Genomic DNA, 6,000 nt, shown 5'->3' on the forward strand with positions numbered 1-6,000 from the left:
AGGTTTCTTGTACCCTTCTCGGAAGCATCGAGCATTGGCCACTGTCAGAGGCAGGATACTGGGCTAGATGGATTACGGGTCTGATGCAGTCTGACCATCTCTGTGTCTGTGATTCACAGCTGGTTGTGGGGGCATTTCCTTTGGTTTTGCATCTCCAAAATCCCCTTTAAATTCTGAGTTTGAGCAAACACGAATCCTGGTTTAATGGCTGAGTCACACCTGGCTTTGTAGCTGCATGAATCTATGAGTTTCACACCATTTAGCTGTTAAACTCTCAGTTGTTCTAGGTTTGATCAAAAAGGGGGGGAAAAAAACCCACGTCTGTACAAAAGAAGAGAACCTGCCAGGTCCCTTAATAAACCATGTGCATTGATGGGTCTGTATAAATAGGATGATTTTTTTTTAAAGGACATTTATTTCCAGCCAGTGCTATATTCTAATGATTTTCCTGCCCCTTACCTCCAAAAGAACTGGAAACCCTATCCTCTTCCCATCTTTTAAATCAGAGGGGTCTGAACCAAAGACCCCTGACTGAACCCTGGATCCAGATTCAGATCTGAGTTTGCAGTTCATGCATATGGATTGGATCCAGTCTGAACCTAGCGAACGTTGGAGACAGTCCCGATCCCAATGTAAAGCACGCACAGTTCCGGTAATATTTGGGTCTGTCCATGGCAGAGAGATGGAGTTTGGGCTGGACTCATCTCTGAAATAAAAGAAAATAAAGTGTGTGTGTGTGTGTGTGTGTGAGTGAGAGAGAGAGAGGGATGGGGTGGGGCAGGGAGAGGAATAGAACGTTAATGACTTGAGAATTCTCCAATTCTAATAAGGGAAACAGCTTTCTCATAGGTTCCCACATCATCAGTCAGCTCATCACAAGCATTTGGTTGCAAGACATTTTTTCTTGTAATGAATTGAATAATCACATCTGTTCCCTCAAAGCTTGAGAAAAGTTTAAAAAGTCATTAGCGTTCTCCCATTTCCAGCATTGGCAGAACTTCCTTTTCTTTTTGTCAGCATAGAAGATGTGTGCATGTGGAAACACAGCGACGTGTTTGTGTGTTTGCAGAGATCCTGCTCCACCCCCATATCCCATACAGACAGGGAGAGAGAGAGAGAATCGATAGATAGATAGCTGTAGGTTATACAGACACACACACACCCACACCACACAGCTGTCTCTCCACACAGAGAGATCTATAGATCTAGCTCTAGATACACATACACAGATATGTACATTAGGCACCAGAGGGCAGGCTTTCCCAGTCACGTCTCTCTCTGACTGGGCTCACTGCTATTGTTATGTTTATGCAAACAGCCTTTGACATAATAGCTTTGAAACAGTTGAAAATTGGATTGTGCCTTGAGGCCAAACATTCAGACCACCACCTTGGCTATATTCATCTGCCACAGTAAATTGGGTTCAGCTTAGGCTCCGTGCGCTGTATTTCAGAGAAAGATTACAGCACGGCAATAACTTTTGTACAGGAAAGACAAATGCAACCACCTGGCAGAAACATTGGAGCTGTTTAGTTTTGCAGCCCCTATTTGGAGGAATATAGATTGTGCCAGGAATTTCTTTAGACGTCCAAGGAACAAATAAAGCAAATTCTCAGGCTGGAATCTCCATTTCTTTCTTTTCCAGCTTCTTAGCTCAATCTAATTATGGTTTAACCTTCTGAAATAAATACCCAATAAAGAATGAACCTATTAGAAGAGTAAATTTACTGCCCACTAGTTTGTACAAATCCTCAGCATGCTCCCTTTAAGCGATAATGTCAATGGATTGAACATGGTTTGACTGGTTAATGGTCTCTCTGCCACGAGACGGATTATGTAGAAAATAAATGCTGAGGCAAAGCCAGTCAGGGTATTAAATTCCATGGATGATACTGCTTCTTCTATGAAATTATTCATTTAAAATAAATGAGATGGCAACAGCGCCCCCAATAGGAGATCAGCCAGAACCCAGGATGGGGTTTTAGAGGAGACACAGTTTACCCTGGAATAATTTTAATCCATATCTGGTGTTGGTTATGTTGCAATTTTATTAAGTATTTAACTGAGTGAAGATTTATTTGGGCCCAGTCCCACAGACAATAGCTGGATTCTGGTCTTCTCTTGCAGCCGTGTCTGTGTTACCCACTGGTCCCCCTTTGTGCCCATGCACAGATGATATGAATTGTTTCAGCCCCTTGCTACAGAGATGCAGCTCTTTAGCTCAAGTTCTGGCTTGATTGCAAGTTGTGGCTTAATTGCTGGGAACAGGCTCCCCCAGGCCCCACCCCCTGCCCTGCCTCTTTCTCCCAATGCCCCGCCCCCATTGCTCATTCCTCTCGCCCTCTCCCCCTGTCGCTTGCTGGATCGACTCCACCTCCCCCCACACCCTCCAGCTGGGCTCCCTCTGCTCTGGGGCTGGGAGGGGAGCTGCTGCAGCCTGACAGGGAGCTTGCCTGCAGGTAGGAGGCGGCCCCAGGTGAGCAGGGACTGGCGTGGGTTAATGACCCGGTGCCTCCTCCAACCCTACGGTAACTGGACTTTCAGTGTCTGGTCAGTACATCTGCCTGGACACTTCCAGGTCCCCTTTTTGACCAGACTTTCTGGTGGAAAACCAGGCACCTGGCAACCCATTGGCACCTGGACACAGAAGCCAAAAATCGGACTGTCCGGGTAAAACCTGGACGGGTGGCAACGCTAGGTATGGCAGCTGATCCTTTTCGCTCTGGAGGTTCCCGTTTCAATCTGGTGTGTTGGACAAGAGGGCAGCTGTTACACAAGACCTCTAGATCTCACGTATCCAAGGGACATTGACACCTACTAGTCCTTCAGTCTCCACAGCGAGAGGGCCTGGGCTACCAGCAGGTCTGGGCAGAGGTGAGGGAGACAGAAGTGGGTAGTGCTCTGGCTATTGTCAGCTGGGCCCTGAAGATGAGGTGGGGTGGAGGCTGGGGATAGGAAGGGGCACGCCGGGGAATAGCAGCTCCCTCTAGCATTGATCCCCAGCAAGTCTGCAGGGCACTGACTGACGTGAGTTCCCTCTCTGCTACGCAGAACCCACCCTGAAGGGGCAGTTCTAAGGAGTTAGCCACCAGGCAGCTGCAGGCACAGGGCCTCCACACTGATAAACTTATACCTCCATGGATCCCCTGGGATCTGACCTACTGGCTTAGGCGGATGAATCAAGAAGTTCAAGGAGCTTCTAGCCTGCCATGTGGGATTGTCCCATCAATGGGTGATAAGCACCCTTAACCTCACAGGGTTGCATTATGTAAATGAGAGCAAAATTTGCCCCACCCCATGCATAACTCCCACTGAACCCAAAGCCGCTGGGATGAGAAAAATGTTCTTCATTAAAGGAAAGGCTTTTAGCAGAGAGTCTTGGGTAGTAGCTGGGTAGTGGACACCTCTATTGCAACAAACTATTCTGCTGTTGCATTTCTGCAATATGCATAGTTGGGCTTTCTGAATTTACGCTGTAATTGTGTATGTCCAGAAACTGATTCACCCACCATGGAAATGCAGCTATCTCCAGTGTGCAAATGAAATAGCCCCTCTATTGGTAGAGGAAAATCAGGAATAATACAGCCAATTAACATTAGAGGGAAATTTGTCCAGATCCCACCACATTGCAGCCCTTGCCCAGGCTTAACTCTTCTGTACTCATGAGATCTGTTGAGATCTCATCCCTAGGTAACTGGGCAACAGGATATGAAAGCAAAGATCCAGTAGAGAAACCATGAATGTTGCCTTTCTAATAAATGTGGTGTTCATGCTTATGAATGATATAGTCCTTTTACTATTGGCCTTGGAAATAGCAGCCAGCATTTAAATAAGAAGCTAAGCAAATTAAAAACGAGAACTTATGCTAGCAATGCTGAATCCACCCTGGATCACCAAGGGGCAAATTTTGATCCAAAAAGCAGGTCAACATTTTTAAAGTACAATTTGTGACTGTCTCTTTAATAATAAATACGTTGCAATTCCTGGCATAGACAAGTGGCATTTGTCCATGATTTGTGTAGGGAAACTTTTGTCAGACTGAGTGCAGTAGAGAAGTCAGTGATGACTATGCTGCAATAGAAAAGCATCAGACTTAATCCATTTGACACGTCTTTATTTTTCTAACCCACTCAATCAGACACCATTGTCTTAAGCACACTGGTTTTGTCAGGGGATTAAATATTGGTGCTAACACTTGAGATCCAACTGAAGTCTCAAGCTGAAATGGGGTTAGGAAATAATACTTACTGGGAAAAATATATATTTGCATCATGATATGAGAAAGTTTGTCACTTGAAAAATGCTGGTTTTATTACAAATAATTTATATTTTTTTCACCGACTCCAGCTGTTTCACAAAAATTTCTCTAGATGCCATCAATGTGATTTTTTCCCCCACCTTTCAAACCACCCAGACTGAACTGAAGACTGTTATTTTTCCAGGCGAGATTGAGTGTGCTAGCTGGATTTTGCTGTAACAGACTCTGATGTGGTGAGATTCTGTATCATATATCACAGTCAGGAATCATTTAACCTGCTTGGTCTTGGGAAAGTGGAACTCCTTTGAAGAGACTGTTAAGAACATAAGAGCAGCCATACTGGATCAGACCAAAGGTCCATCTAGCCCAGTATCCTGTCTTCCAATAGTGGCCAATGCCAGGTGCCCCAGAGGGAATGAACAGAACCAGGTAATCATCAAGTGATCCATCCCCTGTCGCCCATTCCCATCTTCTGGCAAACAGAGGCTAGGGACACCATCCCTGTCCATCCTGGCTAATAGCCATTGATGGACCTATCCTCCATTAATTTATCTAGTTCTTTTTTGAACCCTGTTATAGTCTTGGCCTTCACAACATCCTCTGGCAAGGAATTCCACAGGTTGACTGCATTGTGTGAAGAAATACTTCCTTTTGTTTGATTTAAACCTGCTGCCTATTAATTTCATTGGGTGACCCCTAGTTCTTGTTTTATGAGAAGGAGTAAATAATACTTCCTTATTTACTTTCTCCACACCAGTCATGATTTTATAGACCTCTATCATATCCCTCCTTAGTCATCTTTTTTTCCAAGCTGAAAAGTCCCAGTCTTATTAATCTCTCCTCATACGGAAGCCGTTTCATACCCCTAATCATTTTTGTTGCCCTTTTCTGAACCTTTTCCAATTCCAATATATCTTTTTTGAGATGGGGCGACCACATCTGCATGCAGTATTCAAGATATGGGCATACCATGGATTTATATAGGCAATATGATACTTTCTGTCTTATTATCTCTCCCTTTCTTAATGATTCCCAACGTTCTGTTTGCTCTTTTGACTGCCGCTGCACATTGAGTGAATGTTTTCAGAGAACTATGCACAGTGACTCCAAGATCTCTTTCCTGAATGGTAACAGCTAATTTGGACCCCATCATTTTATATGTATAGGCATCGTTTTATATGTATATGTATGTTGTGCTGTTACAAAATATCCCGATGCGATCCTTCTCTTTCTTCAAAGGCCTACTGTGGGTTTATTATTATCACTTTATTGCTGGTACTACGGTAGCACCTAGAAGCTCTTTTATGGTGAACAATGGCAGAACTCCCATTCATTAGAGTCCAGAGAGATGGTTTTGCCTGGTTCCCAATGCACTTGGACTTGAGCTTCAGAGTCAAAGTTTCATGCCAGTGTTGCCAACTCTCTTGATTTTATCAAAGTCTCATTTCACTTGATGCTTTTCACAGAGTTGTACCTCCTGCAGTCCTGTGAGTTTGGGAGAACCTCCGTTTTCATCAAAAGAGAGACCGCACGTTTCGAGCCCTTGTAGTTGCAGTGAAAAGCTGGAAAATGTAACCCAGTTTCACCCTAAAGATTAAAAAACCAAAAAGCAAATAAAACGAGCCCCAAATGTATTATTTTTTTTTTTAAAACTTCACAATTTTTAAGTCAATTTTGTGTTTTTTTGGAGGGTCTGGTACATAACTCCGGAACACTTGGAGTTGGACGTACTGTGTAACTGG

This window comes from Terrapene carolina, unplaced genomic scaffold, assembly GCF_002925995.2.
Source record: "Terrapene carolina triunguis isolate 2854851 unplaced genomic scaffold, T_m_triunguis-2.0 Scaffold629, whole genome shotgun sequence".
NCBI classification, from domain to species: Eukaryota; Metazoa; Chordata; order Testudines; family Emydidae; genus Terrapene; species Terrapene triunguis.